The 18453-nt window shown below is 36.5% G+C and overlaps 1 long non-coding RNA gene across 2 annotated transcripts in view; it reads left to right on the top strand.

The window, feature by feature from the left end:
- Positions 1-18453, top strand: part of LOC140606906 (uncharacterized) — a 331711-nt gene that overhangs the window by 138340 nt on the left and 174918 nt on the right. The window lies entirely within an intron of this gene.

Here is an 18453-nt window from a genome sequence, read left to right as displayed (position 1 = left end):
CATTGTAATTAACCACCGTCCCTAACTAATGCAATATTAAAATCAACCAGAATGTACTAGGAAAACCTCAAAATGTAATAAAATTATATCAAATGAACCTAACTGTATTATAAATAAATTATAAAACCATATTGGAGGAGTGGGAAGGAAATAAGTAACATAAATAACTTTAGGAAACAATTTGTTGACTGAATCCTCTACTCTAAAGATGAAAAAAACTGAGGGCTCCTAGATAGCTCAGTTGGTTGAGCATCCAATCCCTGGTTTTGGCTCAGGTCATGATCTCAGGGTCATGGGATCATGTCCTGTATTGGGTTTGGTGCTGAGCTTGGAGTGTGCTTGAGATTCTCTCTCTCCCTCTCCTTCTGCTCCTCCCCCCATTCTTGCTCACTCTATCAAATAAATAAATAAAATAAATCAAAATAATTATATATAAATACTAATTCCATTTAGTAAATTTATCTCTCACCTTTGTGAGTATCATAACATAACAAAAATTTTATGTGAGTATCATACTGAAGGAACAAAAGCCTTTTTAAATGTAATGAGAGCTGAATGTGTCACTGGTGGAGGAAGAAGTTACGAATAATGAAAGAGGAAGGCTAAAATGAACTCTGTGGCACTGGATTGGAACCAGAGTTATCACTATGAAATCACATGCTCACGTACACACAGACACAGATTTGTGTATATGTCGACATTAGCATATGGCATACATTTCCCAGCTCTGTCTTCTAGAAGGGCCTGAGAGCAGTGAAACCCTGATAATGATGAGCACCACTAGCACCCAGACATTGGTTCCTAAACATCATTTTCCAATCAGAGGAACCAGGCTTCCTTGAGGAAGTGGTCAATTGCAGGTCTAGGGCAGAGAAAATGCACAATGAGCCTGGAGTGTTTGTAATACCAAAAATAAGAGTGTGTTCAGAAAAGGATGAAGCATAGTGAAAGGTCACAGCATCCAAACTGAAGGGGGTCCTAATGGCCAAATATAGAATAATCTGAGCAAAATAATGATAATAATTGCATTGGACTATCACTCATGGAACAAAATAATCATCCATGAGCCCACACAAAACTGAGCAATTGAATGAAAAATGAATGTCTCAGAAGGGACAGTTCCTTCTTACATAGGATTTCTATTTTTTTTAATTAGTTATAGAGCAGAAGCAGGGGGAGAGGCGGATGGTAGTAGACAGAGAGAGAGAGAGAAAGAATCCTCAAGCCAGCTCCATGTGAGCATGTAGCTCTATGCTGGGCTCAATCTCATAACCCTGAGATCATGACCTGAGCCAAAATCAAGAGCCAGAGGCTTAACCACTGAACCACCCAGGTGCCCCCATTAAATTTCTATCAATACAATTAGGAAAAAAGAAGGGAACGGAATATCACCTGCAGGTAAACATCACGGTAATAGTTGTTGCAGGCAACATCTACCAATGAACACTAAAATTATTAAAATTATGTAATTTTGAGAAGAATACTATATTCACACAGCCTCAAAGTATCTTCCTCAGGATATTTATTACATTCTCCTGGATACACAAGGAAAAATGATAATTTTGCAGTGTATAAATTCACCTAAATCAAGAGATCAAGTAGTAACACACAGTATCATGAGTGCCATGATAAGATGCACTGAAGAGAACACAACGTTACTTCTATGATGTTTTTGCCCAAAATATAGAGCTTCAGTCTAAGGAAGAAAGAAAAGTATGGACAACCGTAAATTGACTTTCTACAAAACAGCCGACCGGTAGTCATCAAAATTGTCAAAATCTAGAAGACAGGGAAAGATTGAGGCATTGTTACAGATTGGAGGAAACTCAACAGATATAAAAACTAAGTATGATATGAGATCCTTAATCAGATTCTGCAATATAAACAGGATATATGTAGAAGAACTGGCAAAATGCAAATAAGGTCTATAGTTATAGTATTTTGCTAATGTTAATTCCTAGTTTGATCATTTTAGTACGTCTTATAAGATGCTAATGTTGGGGGATGCTGAGTGTGTTAAGGGGATCTTTGTGTTACTTTTGTAACTTTTCCGTAACTCTAAAATTAGATCAAAATTTAGAACCTTGAAGAATGAATCTATACTATGATTTCTCAGATCTATGGCTAACTAAAAACTTGGTATTCAAAATTTGGATAAAAATTTTAAAACAACATGGAAGAGTCAAAACAGGTGTTAGAATGATGGATATTGAGGATATGTATATAATCGTATATTTAAAACTATTGTCAAATAAAATAAAATAAAATAAAACTATTGTCTGCAGTTTTGGATGTGATTTGCATATGGCGGGATCATGTCTATTGCTAATGGTTCCTGCAGGACAGGAGCATCATTGGTAAAGCCTAGTGAAGATTTTGGGAAATGCAGATGTATAATTTACATAATCACAGCATCAGAAGCTCTACATTTGGCAGGGGCCTTGGAGAACCTTTGGCCAATACAATATCTCACAAGAATAATTAAATAATAACAATTGCTCAGTTTTCCTCTAATCGCCCATATACTGTCCTCATTTTAAGCAACATCTAACTTCACTCTCTACCTTTACTTCCTGAAGCGTGTTTCATGCAACTCTTCCTCTAAACTATCTAAGATGCTTCTTATATTTCCTCAACTTCTTTGGAACTTATTATCCATTGTTATATTGTCATCAGAGACTAACTCACTAAAATAAAAACTGAAAATGGAATTTAGGTGTTATCTTCATAGTAGTACACTTTCGTGGAGAATCTGGTGTTAGCCTAAGGCAATTACTAATAGTAGAATATCAGGTTGTCATAATATTTGGCTGATGTGGATTTCTGAAGAGAGGGATAATTATTTCCGATTAGCCCCAAGAAGACACATATGCATAATAAAAAAGCTCACATTGCTTCTTTTTTGTTGAAAATTGATTTGTTTTTCCTCCAGCAAGACAGAACAGCAATAGGATGGCATTTTCTTTCAGAAAAAAATGGATCTTGAAACACTAAACTCTACAGTTTATAAAATCAGAAACATTTCTCAGAAAGTAAAACAAAAAAAATAGTTTATTTTTATTCCTTCAAAAGTAGTTAGTGCTTATTTTGCTGGGTAGTATAAGGGAGAAATGTATTAAATGAGGGAGAGGAGAGGGTTCTCAGAACTCCTGGACCCTCACCACTCACTCCATCCACTCTCCTCCCCCAAATGCTCAGATAATGATTTCTGAAGATATGTTCTGGGTCATTTTCTAGTAGATTTTGCTAACACTTGGCTACAGAGATTTTATGAAAGTCTTTTCACTGCCTGGGAGAGATCAGAAGAGAATTCATGTTGCTTTTGGTTTGTATCATTAAATACCAGTGCTCCTTTTGTTTGCCAAACCATACAACCCTAGGTGCCATGACATCCCCTTCTTTGATCAACCTTACCAACCTCCTTTCCATTCCTCTGCACCAGTAAAATTATTCTTTCTTTAGGCCTTTTGCACTTGCCATTTCTCCCATCAGGAATGATCTGGTGGCTCTTCCCATGGCTGGTTCCTTCCTCATTTTCAAGTTCAGTCCAAATATTATTTCCCCAGATAGACTCTCTCTGCATAACTCCCTATAAACTAGACCTGGCCCCATCTTTAGAAATAGTTTTCTATTACAAAACACCCTATTATCAAGGTACTTGTGAATTCCAAAATCACCTATTTAGTGGTCTTTTAAAAAATTTTTCTGGTTTATTCCCCCTATCGCCATGAAAAAGCAAGGGTTATAAAAGTAGAGGCCATATCTGCTTACTCTGTTCTAGACATTGTCCTAATGGTACCTCTTGGAAGTTGAAACTATTACCATATTAAAGCTGAGAAACTTGTTTCAGAGATTAAAGGTCATATAGCCACAACTCAAATTCAGGCAGAGAGAGTACTCTTAGCCACTTTATTGAACATCAAGGATTCGATAAAATCAGGTACATGATATACTTACTACAAGATCGGGCACATCGCACTTAATAAATAGCTATGTGATCCCATAAAATCCTCAGAATTGCCTTAGGGAAAACATACCTTATCTTCATATATATAATATATATAATAAATGAGGTCCTAGTTGCAACTAGAGGGGTGAAATGATTTGCCCAAGGAAGTGGTAGAAATAGAGTCAACAGCTTGACCTGCTTTGCTTAGGTCTTTGCCAAGACACTCAATCCCTGGTAAACGAGGTCAACCTGCTGGAGTCCATATTGTAATCAATTTTATTTGACTCCCAAACACTTTCTCTCTTTCTCCCAATATTATATTAGATAGGCTTATACCTCAAGACCTATGCTGAATTTAATTGAGTTTATTGAACTTAATTTCCCCCCTATTAAGACTAAATTTTGGATATTCCTAAAATAACAGAAAATTTGAGATGTTCATCTTTTGACAAATTGATGAAAGCAGTCTTGTATTAAATCAATCCTTAGAACCCTGGGAATTGTATTGTTGCAAGCACAGCATTATGTACCAGCAAACAGCTGGCCCAGCCACACAGCCATGTGTACTTCCATGCCGAAGGGAACCAGGTGATTGCTCTGACATTGCCAGCATTTAATTGAAGTCTTTTAGACAGAACAAGATGTTCTGTGAGCTCTGTTCAAGGTCTACTCCAGGACTTCACATAAATGAGCACAGTAATTCTAGACAATTAAAGATAGACTAGGAACACTCCCTCACAGTTGAACCTCAATATCACTGTCAAGGGGACATTAAGAAAAAAAAAGGGGGGGACATTAAGGATGGGAAAGTTTTTTTTGGGCAAAGGATTGAGATCTTTTACTGCTTTTCAAGAGATTGAAGAGCAGAGAGGACACAGGGAATTATATAAAACAAGTTGTGTCTAGGTGGATAGAGAACCACTTCACACATGCCACTTAAGGCACTTTTTGTTTGTTTTGTTTTTCAGAGCGCTTTTTTGTTTGTTTGTTTTTTAGTATCCCAGCAGGATAAGTTAGGGAGTTAAAATAATTGTTTTTGGAATTCTGCAGCACGTCTTAACTTTGATGATAAAGAATATATTCTAAGGGCACTAAATGTCCAGATCAATTTTCCCTCGTTGTTTATAAGCACAGGATAACTGCAGAATCTCTGATTTACCTACTTGGAAACTGTCAAAATGTTCACTTTCTAAAGAATAATCAATCAGGGTCTGGAAGCTTATCTGTGAGCTCTGTGGATTATCTCTAGCATGCAGAACTTTATGTCACACCCAGCTTCATCATTCTCCTTCACAACCTACTAACCTTTATGTTCCTGGGATTTCTTATGCAGATAACAGATCTCCCATTCTTTAAGTCTACTGAAGAGTTTTTAATTCCAAGATTCAAAAGTTGGTTAGATTCCTATGAAAGATATTTAGAGGTATTATACAATTTCCAATCACCCAACCAATCTCTTAAACATTATGCGGTTCCAGCGCTTTTAAAGACTTGATTTGCTTGGTACTATTAGTTCTGTATTAGCCAGGAGGTAAACAAGTACATCGTACACTTTTATGGTTATTTCTGACAAAATTGTATGGTATGAACTAGTCAAGAATACAACTGATACAACAGTGAATTACAGGCCACAAATCAGATATTTATACCCATGATGGCACCAAACTATTTCTTAATTTATACTAACGTAAGCTACGAGAAAGAAATAAGAAACAAAATTTATTATTAGCTTCCCAGAGTTTTGCATAATTTAATAATTACTCCATTTTTTTCTAACATGTTTTGATTCTGTTTTTTTTTCTTTTTATATTTCAGAGTTAATAACCTTTGCCCTTCAACATCTACATTTTGTGTGATTTTTCTAGCTTTGTTTTGATAAAGAAAGGATCCCCATTTCCCTTCAGCCACTTACTCTCCATATTACCTTGGGCACATCATGTATCAAACTCTCTCTCTCAAAATGTTGACAATTATAGTACATTCTTCAGAGTTTCCAAGAAGATTGAGTTAGAATTTAAGTAAAACTCTTAACATATTACTTAGCAAGAAATACAATATTACTACCAACTATAAAGAGAAAAAAAATAAGGCTATGCTTTTAAAATGACTATTGCCAATGATGATAAATTTTGAGCACTTACTATACATTTATACTGTGTGTTTCAGGTATTTAGGATCTCGTGTAATTCCCAAGAACAGGGTACTATTAGTATTCAGTTTTACAGGTGTAAAATAATGCTAGGCAGGGAAGTTAAATAACATCCCCAAGGTCACATAGCCAATAAATGATTGAAATCATGATTCAGACTGTGTTAGACTAACTCTGGAGTCTACATTTGTATCCATTAGGCTATGCTTCTTCTTATACCAGTAATAATTATAAAAGAGTGATATCAGGGTTCCCAACTGGACACTTTAACAAAAAAATAAAAATAAAAATAAATAATAAAAATAAAAATAAAAATAAAAATAAAGAAAAAAAAGAAAAAGAAAAAGAAAAAGTAAAAACTAAGTGGGAGCTCTTCAAGGTAGTAATCAAGAAAGTGCTTCACATTCTAAGGCAAGATCAGATATTGAAACCTAAGTAGGGATTATGGGTGACACAGAATAAACCAAAACAGCTACCTGACATTAAACAAATACAAATCAATCAATCAATCAATCAACCAAGTAGAAAAATAATATAACTTATAGTTACATAAATATGTAAGTAAATATTCAGAAGTTGGAGGCAACAAAGTATTGATGTATGTATATATTATATGAAATAAATTATATGTAATATATATTTGTGATAGCAATGTATTAAAAGGTACTATATGAAAATACAGTGCATTTGATCTAAAATTATCATGTAAAGTGAGATCAAATATTATAAATATTTCCTTTGAAGATCATTTGTATCACCCAGGATATATTATTAGTATTCCTCAAATGACAATTAAGACCCCTAAAGAATACATTGCAGTTAACTGGTATACGTACACATATCATTGTTTATACTGAAATATTTTGAATGTATAGTCTACCGATAAAATGACAACTCTTGGGATTATCAGAGAAATTCATCTCTTCAGCAAGTTCTAGCAAGTCTACTACTACTTTAGTTCTTTACTGATCTGACTGTAGACCACTCTGAATCTGTCTGGAGATTTCAAAGCATTAACCATCATTCTTTCCATCTTAATTTGATCAGCATCTACTAGTATCCCTCCAATCTGGAGTGACTTCTGAGAGACAAGTGTATTTTCACACAACAGAATCGTTCATAGCTTATTGATTGGAATTAGAGGCTGGTATGTAAGGATGCTTTGCAATTCCTAAGTTTCTATATATACTGAATTGAATTCACCACTGCCACACATGAATAAGAAAGGATCTAGGGGGTTCCTCGGTCGCTCAGCCAGTTAAGCATCTGACTCTTGATTTCGGCTCAGGTCATGATCTCAGGGTTGTGAGATGGGTCCCCGCGTAGGGATTCAAGCTCAGCATGGAATCTGCTTGAGATTCCCTCTCCTTCTCCCTGTGCCCCGCCCCTGTGTGCTTGCTCTCTCTCGCTCAAAATAAATAAAATGTTTTAAAAAAAGGTTCTAAATAAAGCTAAAATTCACCTTGAATGAGTGATAGGATATTCAATCTCAATTGTTACTGGTCTATCTCCCTTCACCAAAGAAAACTAAGGAAATGTATTATGCTAAAGAAGGCTCTCCAGTCCTCAGTGCAAATGCAGTGCTCCATGGGTCACCATCCAAGCTGGTCCTCTTGTTAGGAGTTAATTGGACAGTTAGGGAGTTGGGGCCAGGATCCCCAACAAGAAAATATGGAGTCAGGACAGCTAAGATAAAACAGCACTGATACTCTGCTTTGCAGCCTTTGCATAAATGACTTCTGAAAAATGTCCTAAAATAAGACAACCGCAAAGCATTTGTCAATATCATAGGCAAGAGGCAGTTAAAACCTACAACCCCAGATGTCAGCAAAAGAACACCATCAGCATGTGGGCATTAACCTAATAAGTTATATGACCAAAGCCCTGATTGGCACAACTCAGCACACCCTGATTGCTTAAGATAGTTCTGCAAAGAGTTCATAAAAATCCCAATACTTAGAAACTCTGGGGGCAACCCACTTAGGTTGGGTTGCCTCTCCAGTAACTCTGTACTCTTGCTTAATAAACTTTGCTTTGCTGCCCACCACTCTTCATTTGATCTACCTCCTCATTCTTCCAAGTGGCATGACGGAGAGCCACAGGCACTAAATGGGACAAAAATCATATAACACCCCCCTGTCATGGCTGTGTCTCCATCATTTCCCTTGAGTAGGAGGACCCATGTCTTAAGTAAAAATATCAGCCAAATATCCATAAAATGGGAACAGTTTGCATGTTTGAAAAATATTTTAAGAGTATCTGTGCTCAATATTCATAGATATGCTTGGCTTCCTGTAGCATAAAAATAAACTCTTCACTCAAGTAATTGTTAAATAATTAGAACTATGTGTTCCTTTCTGCTGCTACCAAAATGAAATCTATTGGCAGTTGACTAAGGAGATCAGCTAGCTAGATTGGAGTGGGGGGTGAGGGGAATCAATTGTTTCATACATATTATTAGGGACACTTAAACAATTTTATGTACTTTGTAAAAGATGTTGTAATCAACTTAAATGTTTCCAAAACCTTCTTCTGTTCATTTTTAATGGATACGCAGGAACAGATTTTATTAATAAAAAAAAAAGAATTCTGAAAAATAAAACATTTTGCAGGGGTTCTTATAATTGACATTCAAAGCAAATTAGAGGTGAATTTGGATGAAAAGTAAAGGCATCCTCTCTGATTGAGGAAACACCAAGATGGGGATTGGGGGTGGGTGGGTTACACATTGGCAAATACCACATAATGAACTTTATGAATGAGGGAAGAGAGATAGATAGAGTCTCGTAGGACTTTCACGTTTGAAGGCATATTCTAAGGCACACATACAGATGAATCTGTGAAATGAACAGGAAGCAACCAGATGTGTGCATGTCGCTGTCAGCAGACAGAGAGACCTGCAGAAATGCAGAGGGCATACCTGCCCCTTCATGTACATCAGTAGTGACCAAACATTGGGAAAGTGTCTGCTGAATACCAACTAGGGAACCTATTATGCTTAAAAATATTGCCTTGGACTTGCCTGATAGCCTTGGAGCTGTTCAAGAAGAGCATGGTCAGCGAGGTACAGAGTGTTGGTTCTCTCTGTTTTCCAACTGCATGTCACGATGAGTAACACAAATGGCATTTTTTCTTGGATTAGACATTGTGTTCATGACTATTGGTTTACTGGCTCTCACAACAAGTTTGTGTGGAGGGAGTTTTATTAGCTCTGTTCTACAATAGCAGAAACTGAAGGTTAGTTTAAATGACTTGCTTCATGTTCTCTCCACCTCTCCAAGTCCACCATCCAAACCAAAAAAAAACAAAAAGGAAAGAGAAAGAAGAAAGAAAGAAAAAGAAGAAAGAAAGAAAGAAAGAAAGAAAGAAAGAAAGAAAGAAAGAAAGAAAGAAAGAAGAAAAAGAAAGAAAGAAAGAAGAAAGAAAGAAAGAAAGAAGAAGAAAAAGAAAGAAAAAGAAAGAAAGAAAGAAAGAAAGAAAGAAAGAAAGAAAGAAAGAAAGAAAGAAAGAAAGAAAGAAAGAAAGAAAGAAAAGAAAAAAATACATTGAGGAAGCAAGATTTTCAGCTCAGCCTTGAGAATTTTAGGACATAATTCTATACTTATCAAAATTCTATGGTGTGAGATTTTTCTTTTCCTTTTAAGTCTTAATAAATAAAGATTTGTAAGTGTCTTGAGCAGCCACATGCTTCTTTCTGTATCTCAGCTATGCCTACAGAAAGCCTCAGTGGTGTTGTTGTTTAAAGATTTGATTTGTCTCAAAGAGAGAGAGGGTATGAGCAGGGGGAGAAAGAAAGGGAGAAGCAGACTTCCTGCTCAGCAGGGAGCCTGATGTGGGACTCTATCCCAGGACCCTGGGATCATAATCTGAGCCTAAGTCAGACGCTTAACTGACTGAGCCAGCCAGGTGCTCCTGAGAAAGCCTGTCTTTATGGCCACATCCAAAGTGACACTATCATGCTAATGGTGAATTATCATAACCTTGTTTATAGGTAAAAGAAAAGTTATAGAAGTAACAGCAAATAGCATAATAATGGTGGTAACTAGAGGCAAAAGAAGAAAAAATTAACTTTCTGTAGCGTTTTCAAATCAGGAACTTTAGGAAAAGAAGAAGAATGAAGTTATTGCCCACCCCACCCCCACCCACCCCCATCCCAAAATCTGCATTTTTCATGGCTGTACAAATATGTTTCTAAAAGAACCTCTAAAATACATGGCCATGCTATTTCTGGGTGAAGTGGTCAAAATGCCAGCTAGTTTCTGATATCTTTGTAGTATATTTTTCAAGCTTTTTTTTGTTTTTTTTTTTTTGAAAGAATTTAGGTAGATTCTCTTGTATTTCCCTTTCTTGTTTTAAACTGGTATTAACTTAATATTACTTTCCTGCAGGATGAGCTATTTATGATTGGGAAGATAAGATGCTGACACCTTAAGTGAATTGCAGACTAATTCAGAACAGCCATTGTTATGCTTATCATTATTGTTTTGTTAAATCATTTGTGGACTAGTTTTTTTTTTTTTTTTTTTTTTTTTAGGTTGAAGCTCCTGTTCTTCATGTAAACATTTTAGAATTTGAAGGTTTTCAGTCATCTATCACCAAGGATACAAAGCAAACTGGTTTTATTTTTTTTTTAATTTTTATTTATTTATGATAGTCACAGAGAGAGAGAGAGAGGGGGGGGGGCAGAGACACAGGCAGAGGGAGAAGGGAGAAGCAGGCTCCATGCACCAGGAGCCCGACGTGGGATTCGATCTCGGGTCTCCAGGATCGAGCCCTGGGCCAAAGGCAGGCGCCAAACCGCTGCGCCACCCAGGGATCCCAGCAAACTGGTTTTAAATTCCAAATAACCAAACCACCGTAACTTGGCTTTCTGGATTCCTGGGGGAAGGAATGCATTTCCTATAATACTCTACCTACTTATCTATGATCATCTATTAGTTATATATAACGATGATTGAGAACAGTATAATTCTATAATTGAACATATTCTCTGCTAAAAAAATAGAAAAGTGGCAGACTTTGGCAGCTTTTAGAATTCATTTTTCATGCTTCATGTGTGTTTAAACCTAAGTAATGATTATTTCTCAACTTCTCCTATTCCAATAATATTTCATTTGGAAAAGCCAATGTCATTAGCATGGCAGTGGTACTCTTCTCCCTGGAAGGAATTAATGTCTCGTGTATTGGTATTTGTGGGGAGACCCCTCACCAAAATCATTATCAGTGACCCTTCTGCATTTCCTTATGCCCCAGACCACATCCTTGAGAGTTATGTCAAAAGCATTCACTCCGAAATATAAAAGTAATTCTTAAAACAAAAATAAAATAACTCAAAGAAAGGGCAAAAGATCTGAATAGCCACCTCAGTAAAGAAGTTATACACATGGAAAATATGCATATGAAAAGATCCTCCACATCATATGTCATTAGGGAAAGATAAATCAAAACAACTGTGAGGGATCCCTGGGTGGCTCAGCGGTTTAGCACCACCTTCAGCCCAGGGCGTGATCCTGGAGACCCGGGATCAAGTCCCACATCAGGCTCCCTGCATGGAGCATGCTTCTTCCTCTGCCTGCATCTCTGCCTTTCTCTCTCTCTCTGTGTATCATGAATAAATAAAATCTTAAAAAAAAAAAAAAACTGTGAGATACACACACCTATTAGAATGGCCAGAATCCAAAACACTAACAACACTAAACACCTGTGAGGCTATAGAGCAGCAGGTGAGCCACTTTGAAAGATGGTCTTTTACAAAATTAAACATCTTCATAGCAAATAATCAAGCAATCATGTGGCTTGGTGTTTATCCAAAGGAGTTGAAAACTTACATCCACACAAAACTGCACACAGATGGTTTGTTTATAGCAGATTTATTCTTAATTGCCAAAACGTGGAAGCAACCACGATGTCCTTCAGGAGGTGAATGAATAAATAAACTTTGATCTATCCGAACAATGGAATATTATTTGGCATTTAAAAACAACAGCAAAACAAAACAGAAGAGCTATGGAGCCATTAAAAGACACAGAGGAATCTTAAGTCCACATTTCTCAGTAAAAGAAGACAATCAGTCATTTGTATGGAATATGGAGGCTACATACTGTACGACTCCAACTATGACATCCTGGAGGAGGCAAAACTAGGGAGACAGTAAAAAGATCAGTGGTTACAGGGGAAGGCTGAGGATTGGAGGGATGATGAGAATAAGCACAGAGGATTTTTAGGACAGTGAAGCTATTCTGTATGATGCTATAATGGTGGATATGTGACATTTACATTTGCTAAAAAGTAAAACCCATAAAATGTACCATACCAAGAGTGAACCTTAATATAAACTATGGACTTCGACTGATAAAGATATAGGAATATAGGTTCTATTCTGGGTAGTGGGGTGGGTTGTAGATAGTAAAGGATGCTGTGGCACATTATGTAGGAATTCATGATACTTTTCATTTAATTCTGCTGTGAACCTAAAGCTGCACCAAAAAAAAATAATAATAATAAATCCTATTTAAAAAGAGGGGGAAATCACTTTCAAAATATGCTCATAGAAGGTAGCAGTACAGGAGAATGTTGGCTTCTCTGTCAATATAGCTCTTAAAAGAAAACGACCAGTTTCTCTAAATCCAAGTGCTTTAAACACATTTATCCTTCGGCATTGTCCTTGAGTCCATTAAAAATCTCTTTTATTTCCTCAATCTGTGCCATATTGTGTTGAAAAAATAAAGGACTAGCTTTAACGATGAAGGAATCATTATAAATCATTATTAATTCAAAACTATTAAACAACAAAATACAATAGCGGCATTTCTCTTAAGGGAACTAGGCAATGTGCTCTGTGCATTTTGGAGGCTTTATTCTGGCTATCGTTTATCCATCTCTCTGGCACAGATGTGGTTATTTTCCGCCTTTTCCTCATTTGCATTCTAATAAAGAGTTAGCAGTGAAAAAGAGATTGTAGATTGGAACATTAGAGATTCAAAAGTATTTTTAAATATTCCAGAAAGCAAACTTGAATGTTCACTCTAGGTTTTGTGGTAAGACCTGTCCCATCTGTGGAACTGGAATTTTCGCATTTTCTACTGCTGATATCTAGCCCAGCCATGTTGAAAATTAACAACTCTGGGTCAATTCAAGTGTTTCTTAAAACTCCTCTGACCAAATGGCTGAAATTAATAATGTAGGAAACAACAGATGTTGGTGAGGATGCAGAGAAAGACGAACTCTCTCACACTGTTGGGTGGGAATGCAAGCTGATGCAACCACTCTGGAAAGCAGAATAGAGATTCCTCAAAAAGTTCAACATAGAGCTACCCTGCGACCCAGCAATTGCACTACTAGGTATTTATCCAAAGGATACAAACATAGTGATTTGAGGGGGCACATGCACCCCAATCTTTACAGCAGCAATATCCACAGTAGTCAAACTACAGAAAGAGTCCAGATGTCCATCAACAGATGAATGGATTAGAAGATGTGGTATATACTTCTTAGGGAATATTATTCAGCCATCAAAAAGAATGAAATCTTGCCGTTGGCAGTCATCAAACCTTGCCATTTGCAATGATGTGGACAGAACTAGAGGGTATTATGTTAAGTGAAATAAGTCAGTCAGAGAAAGACAAATATGATATGATCTCACTCATATATAGAATTTAAGAAACAAAACAGATGAACATAGGAGAAGGGAAGGAAGGAAAAACAAAATAAGATGAAAATGGAAAGGGAGAGGGAGGCAAACCATAAGAGACTCTTTACTATAAGAAACAAACTGAGGGTTGCTGGAGGGGAAGTAGGTGGAGTGATGGGGTAACTGGGTGATGAGCATGAAAGAGGGCACTCAAAGTAATGTGCACTGGGTGTTGTATGAAACTGATGAATTACTAAATTCTACCCCTGAAACTGATAATACACTAGATGTTAACTAACTGAAATTTAAATAAAGAATTAAAAAAATAAAACCCCCTCTGACCAAAATTTACACAGCTAGCTAGAAGAATCAGACCAGTTATTTGGGGGGTATGGTAGTGGTTATTCTCCTAATGGTGGCAAAGATATTTAAGAAACTAGAATCACAGAATGTAAAATTCAGCATCATGTTAATACTGAAGCATCATTACATTTTTCTCAAATTATGAATGGTTTTAATATTTGGGATTAGAGGTTTATAGTGAAGGGCTAGTAGGGAAGTGAAGGTCAGGGAAACCAGCTCCCAAGTGGGAGCTTCAGCACTAGAACGGATTCTCAGGATCTTGCTTACAGTGTCTCCAAATCTCAAGAATCCCTGAGATTAAAAGAAGAATAAGAACCCCTGGGAGTCTCCTAATGATTTATATCAGTCTGAAGTTCCTATGTGGATAATTATCAAAAGTTCAGTGAACACACATTCTGCTTCAGACATCCTGTCAAGGCCATTCATCCTTCTGTCCAGACTTCCCAGTTGGACTCCAATACCTGCCTTTCTTACTTGTTAACCCTGAATCAGATACATGAGCACATTCTGGAAACTGTAGCTCTCAGTTCCTTCTCTGCACTTACAGGAAAACCTGAGAAGGAGCTGGCGGTGATGTCCAGTGAAAACAGTCAAGTGCATGTACCATGATCCTGCTTCTTTCACTTTAAGTATCCAATTCAATATATCTACATACGTATTTTTTTCTACATACATATTTTTAAAAGCAATTACAACCCTGACGTATATGCCTGAATGGCTTATTTTACTATTTGGAATTTAAAATTCAAGAATGAAAGAAAAAGACGTTTGGGTATACGGAGCTTCTTGGATCTACAGATTATTGGCTTTCATTAAATTTGCGACGTTTTTGGCCATTATTTCTTCCACTAGTTCCCCCCTTTCACTCTCTTCTCTCCTTGTGGCACACTCATTACACACACATGTATGCTTGGTAGTGTTTCAGAGATCTCTGAAGTTTTGTTAATTTTCCCATTGATCTATCTTCAACTTCATCGATTCTTTTTTATTTTCTTTTTCCTGCCCATATGACTCTTCTGTTGTAACTGTCAAGTGAACTTTTCATTTTAATTATTTTACTTTCCAAATCCCAAATCCTCATTTTTTTTTCTACAACTGCCATCTCCTTAATACGAGTTAATACAAGTTTCTGTTCATTGAATCATTGTCATCATACTTTCCTTTTACTCTTTCAGTATGGCATTCTTTAGCTATTTGGATTCCTTTGAATCTAAAACCAGGGCTGGGGGGACATACACACACAGTTTCTATTGATTACCCCTCTTTTTTCTGAGTTTGAGGCACATTTTCCTATTGCTTCACATATTTTTCTGTGGAATATTGCATATTTCAGACAATATTGGCTTTTTTTCTCCTGAGAATTGTTTTGGCTTTTGTTTTGTTGTTGTTGTTATTGTTGTTGCTTTGTTTTGTTTTTCTTCATTAAATCTGTGATGTATGTCTCCCTCTAAATGTGTGGCTTTGGATGTTTCTGCTGAGTTGTTTTTGTTATTTTATTTTTATTTTCAAGTTTGCTTTCCTATGTGTATTTCCTAGGAATAGCTTACTGTTCAGTACAGGATTAAAGATTATTTTCAAACACCTCAAACTTATGAGTCTTTCTACTCTCTGCTGACAATCTGTATGCAAGTTAAGGAACAGATTCAAACAGGCTGCTTTAGATTTATCCTTTTTTCTTTCTTTTTTTTTCTTTTTCTTTCTTTTTTTTTTTTTTTACTATCCATAGAACTTTCTTGTGTCTCCTTTGAGCGTGTGCCCTGGCACCAAAGGCCAGAGATGTACAAGCAGCTTAAATCCGTTGTGATCTCTGCTGTATACCCACATTGCTTCTGGCCAATCCCAGATGTGTAGAAAGCTTATCAAACCCCCTATGTGTGCTCATTTACTGGAACTCTTGTTTAATCACTAGCTATGCAAATTTAAGCAAATAGAGCTCCTAGCCTCTCTTTTCACTTGCATCAGGATTGCCCTTGTATTAGTTAGGGTTCTCCAGAGAAACAGAACAAATCAAATACACCTACAAACACACATACACACATATATATGAAAATACATGTGTATTTTTGCATATTTACATTTAATCATGTGTTTATGGAAACTAGGAAGTCCATAATCAGGTATCTGCAAGGCATCTGAGACCCAGGAAAGCCAGTGGTTAGTTCTAATCTGAGTCCAAAGCCTTGAGAACCAGGAGTGTCCATGATGTAACTTCTAGTCTGATAGCAAAAAGCCAACCTCCAGCTCAAGCAGTAAGTCAGAGAAAGAGAATTCTCTCTTCTTCTGTCTTCCTCCATTTTATTTAGGCTTTCAACAGGTTGGCAGATTCCCTACTTGGGGAGGACAATCTGCTGTACTTACTCTATGGGTCCAGATACTAATATCTGCCTGAAACATTCTCACAGACACACCCAGAAATAATATTTAACCAAATATCTGGACATCCTGTGACCCACTCAAGCTGACCCATGAAATTAATCATCACAACACTTTAATAATAGTGTTCTAAATTCTGTGTAATCTTACTAGCAGTGACAGTGACAGCCTGCCTCTCCCTGGCTGAATTATCATGGGCAGAGCCAGTGAGGTCATGGGATCCATCCTAGGCAAGAACACCATAGGCTCATGCTGTTCTTACCCAAAGTTTCATAGTATTCATGAATAGATGCTGTTTACACTGATGTTCGATGTTGGGTGATTTCTAGATTTTTAGCAATCTGAAATGATTGTGTTTGACAGTTTTGCCCAGTTTTATGGTTCCTTTCGGTTAGAAGATAGTTGGCTTCCTAATCCCATTATGCTGGGAAGGAGATTTTATTAACTATAAATTTATCTAGAGTATATAACTCCTTTTCAACATATCCCTTTACCATTCCAAGCCTGTGCAAAAAGAGACACACACAGAGGATGAGAGAGAGACAGAGAGAAAAAGAGAGAGAGAGAGATCAGTGATCCAGAAAATGTATCACTTCACAACACTTCAGCAAAAAGATCTTGCCCTTTCAACTCAAATAAACCTTGCTTTGAATCTTGGAATTATAACTTCCTACTATATGTACTCTGGAAAAAAACACTCAAACTCTTTGAGCCTCCTGTGTAAAACAGGAATCTTAGCTGGGTTTTTGTAAAGACAAAATGCCTTGGCTATAATGTGTACTTCATGAATGCTCGTTTTCTTTATTATACCCCTTCTCTTTGCTTTCCATAAGCATATGCTATGTGTAACTGCCTGATTTTATGTTTGGTGTTTAAAAACTGCATTAGATCGTGTATTTGGTTATTGATGTTTAAAGAGTACATAGCTAGAATTATTGGTAATTCAAGAGACACAATGGAGAAATGGTTTCTGAAGCAACCAACACCCCTCTGGTTTGATGCCCAAGAATGCAGCCCTATTCTTGTGTTTTTACAAGCCTTATGTTGATTTATGTTTGCAAATGTACTTTTGGTAGTTTTCTTAGGCTATATTCCCAGTGTCTTGCTTTAGATAACCATTGTATATATATTTTTTGCAGTATTTTCTAAGTGTTACAAGGAAGAAGGAATGAAGGGGATAAAATGCATGTTAGTTTTTGTGGGATAAATTCCAAACCAACTGATTCTAGTGGAACTTCCCTTTTTTTCCCCCCAATCTTTCTCTTGGTCAGTTATAATATCATTACATATAGCATTAATATCATTACAGCACTCTCAGTGTTTCTTCTCTGAACAAATTCACTCAACCACAACTAGTTACTAGACTAGTATTTCAATTCTAAGTACTGGTCACGACTAGGAAGTGAAGCAAAGAAAAAACCTTTGTAATAACAAAGGTTATAGTCTCATTCAGAGAATATATCCATTTTCCTGCATCTTGCTTATATACATTTCATTTTATGTGTATGCCTAAATACATTGTGAGTTTGACAAACCTATACCGTAATTTTGAAAAATGAATCTGCTTTTCTCCATGACTATTAACTCTTAATAGTAAGAGACATGATTTATTTTCCCCTTGAATTATTACCTCTCTCATAGGAGAGAGTATCAGACATCAAAGATCAACCTGGCTTTGTAGAAACAACACTGGAATTGAAGTGGAAATGGAACACAAAGTTTTCTCTGTCCTGCCCTCATTGTATGATCTTGGTTAAGTAAATCAACTTCTCTGAATTTTGCTTCCCTTCTATTCAGTAATGAGATTATTTAATCCCGAAGTTTCCTATTGCTGATAAAATGCTATGACTCTGCAATCCTCTTACATTGGTCTGAATTTTATCTATGATGTCTTTAAATATTTTATAAAATAAATCCTGCTATTTGCTGTCTGCCTGATTATACCTAAGGTTCTCTGGTATATTTGTTCCATTAGGTGTTGGATGTTAT

The sequence above is a fragment of the Canis lupus genome, chromosome 16 (genome assembly GCF_048164855.1).
Source record: "Canis lupus baileyi chromosome 16, mCanLup2.hap1, whole genome shotgun sequence".
Lineage (NCBI taxonomy): Eukaryota > Metazoa > Chordata > Mammalia > Carnivora > Canidae > Canis > Canis lupus.
This window is presented reverse-complemented; position numbering and strand designations above follow the sequence as displayed.